This window comes from Rhea americana, unplaced genomic scaffold, assembly GCF_003343005.1.
Source record: "Rhea americana isolate MKP2758 unplaced genomic scaffold, rheAme1 scaffold_4, whole genome shotgun sequence".
NCBI lineage: Eukaryota > Metazoa > Chordata > Aves > Rheiformes > Rheidae > Rhea > Rhea americana.
Genome location: NW_028186534.1, coordinates 3,918,458 through 3,920,941, shown reverse-complemented (window position 1 = coordinate 3,920,941; position 2,484 = coordinate 3,918,458).

Sequence of the window (2,484 nt, the reverse complement as noted above, 5' to 3'; positions counted from 1 at the left end):
ATTTATATATATACACATACGTAAATACATACGTGTATATGTGTATATATACATTTCGCCTCTCTCTCACGCTATTTCACTCGAAGAGGCAGCAGCCCGCTCGAGCGGCCCGAGCGTAGCACAGGGCCTGCTGCGCTCGGCACAGGGAGCAGGTTTCGGCAGGAGTCGGCGCAGCTTTGAAACGACCGGACAAGTCGGCTCAGGACGCAAAGGTCGCGCGCGGTTCAGGCCGCGCGAGCCGGGCCGGCGGCAGAGCCCGTCTCCCCCCGCCGCCGGCCGCTGGCCGGGGCTCGGCGGAGGGTTTCCCAGCGGGGACGTTACCGCGGGGGCGGACGGCAGCCTCGCCCCTCGCCTGCGCAAAGCCCCCGCCGGCGCGGCGCGCGGCTCTCGGGACGCTGGGCCCCGAGGGAGGTCCCACGAGGCCTTTCCCGCGCGGCCCGGGGCCGGGGGCCGGTCCTGGGCCRCGCCGGCTTGCTTCGCCAGGTGTGAGCTGCCGCCAAGCACACGCGGTCCCCGGGGGCACGGATGTCCCCTCCCAGAGCTGTCTTCACCCCACCGCCACGCTCTGGGGACAGGCCAGGCGGGCACGTGCTGTGGCTCCCGCGCGAGGGCAGGGGGCTGGTGCTGGCACCATCCGGAGCAATCCGGGAAAGCCGGAGCCCAGCAGCAGGCGTGAAGCACCTGGAGATGAGGTCTTGCGCTTACGAGAATCTCCATCACACCGGCGTGGCTCTCCGTCATGCCACCATGGCTCTCCTATCTGTACTTTTGGCCTCTGCTCCTCTTCTCTCAGCTCCTGCACTACCTTTCTCAGACACACACAGCTCTGCCAGTCCATGCCAGCCATCACGTGTGCTGTCACCATCCCCAGGACGGTTACAGGCCTCCTCTTGCTTGAGCTTTGCTCGAGCTTTGCTCGTGCCTGTGTTTTGGGTGATGGCTTCTCTGGAGATCCCAAGTCCCATAAGGGAGCCTGGCTGCACTTTATCGTGCTCTGAGCGGGAGGCAGGGGCTGCCCCCGCCACCCTCAGCCCAACACCGCACCTGTACGCCATGAGCTCACTGGCCTGGCGTCTCTTTAGCCACAGCCATGGTTAGGGGCCTCCTCTCCAGACTGCTTTGCTTCGGGGCTCAAATCGCTGCCTCGCACAGCCCCGCGGCGAGGCCGCGTCTGGACGCGGTGCGCGTCCGTGGCACCACTCCTTTCCGCAGGGCCGATGTGCTCCCATCGTCCCAGCGGCCGGCATCGCTGGCCGTGCTGAGGCGAGTGAGGAGCAGAGTGCTGCAGTGGAGCACGAGAAGTAAGACAGTTACCAAATGCTTAAGGTTCGCCCATTTTTACCCAGGTGCTCATTTGTACGTCCTCGGCGTGCCGGAGCTCGGGCTGCTGCCGCGTGTGGAAGCCCCACCAGCCCCGCAGAGCCAGAGCAGGCCAGGAGCTCTCGCGTGAAGCTAGGCACTGAAATAAAACGCCTCGTGTTTTGTCTGGATCGAGGTATTCGGTTCAGGCCACGGTCTGAGTCCACCTGGGGCTGTTTCGAGAGCGTGAGAGGAGACGTTGTGTGATCAAGGCTGTTTGTTAGTGAGTAAAACGAAAACTACAGCAGGCCTGGGAGCGTGATCGCAGTCCGGGCTGGCACAGCCGGCGAGGGCGCTGAGCATCCTTCAGGCTGGAGCCCCGGATGGCTAATCCTGCAGGAAGGAGCAGTTCTCCCCTCTGGCCAAATAATTTGCTSCTGCTCCTGCTCCTCACAGTAGACCCACTGCTAAGGCACTAGGATAACAGGGCCTGATTTGTGCCTAATCTGCACAAGAAGGGGAGGACGAAGGAATGTTTCCAGTGGACGGTGTCGGCACAGTCTGGGAAACGCGGCAGYGCGAGGTAGCAGGGCCCGGATGCCCCCAAATTCAGGGCGTTTGCATGCTGGTTTGTCCTGGGGCGCAAAGCCACCCGCGTTTCTGCAGGGAGCAGCCGGCTTTACCCGACAGATGTTATTCAGGGAGCTGAACAAGCTATTTAATCACTTATGATTAAGTTATTATGTCCACTCACATCTGGCTTTAACACAGGCAGCCGTTTGCCAGCCTCAGCRCGCAGATGATTTCAAACAGGGGCCRGCAGATATTTCCGCAGCTGGTTTTCTCCGCGAGAAAGCAAACGGGCGGCTGAGCAGAGCCGGCAGCGGCGCAGCGCGGGGAGCCCGGGGGCTGCGGGCYGCTCGCCCCCTGCTCCCGCGCCGAGCCGGCGCTCGCCGGGCACCAGCCCGTCCCAGGCACGGCCCGCCAAGCCCGGCGCCTCGCGAGGGGGAGGGAAAAAAAGAAATAATAAAACAGAAAGAAGGGCCTCAGAGACCAAAGCAGGAGGAAAGCCAGACTGTTGGCAGAAGGAGGGGAGTCCTCATAAATGAAACGGGTGAAAGAGTTATCCAAATACTGGTGGAGGAAGGGCTGGCTGGGATGCGGCACCGGGGAGCGCCGGCCGCC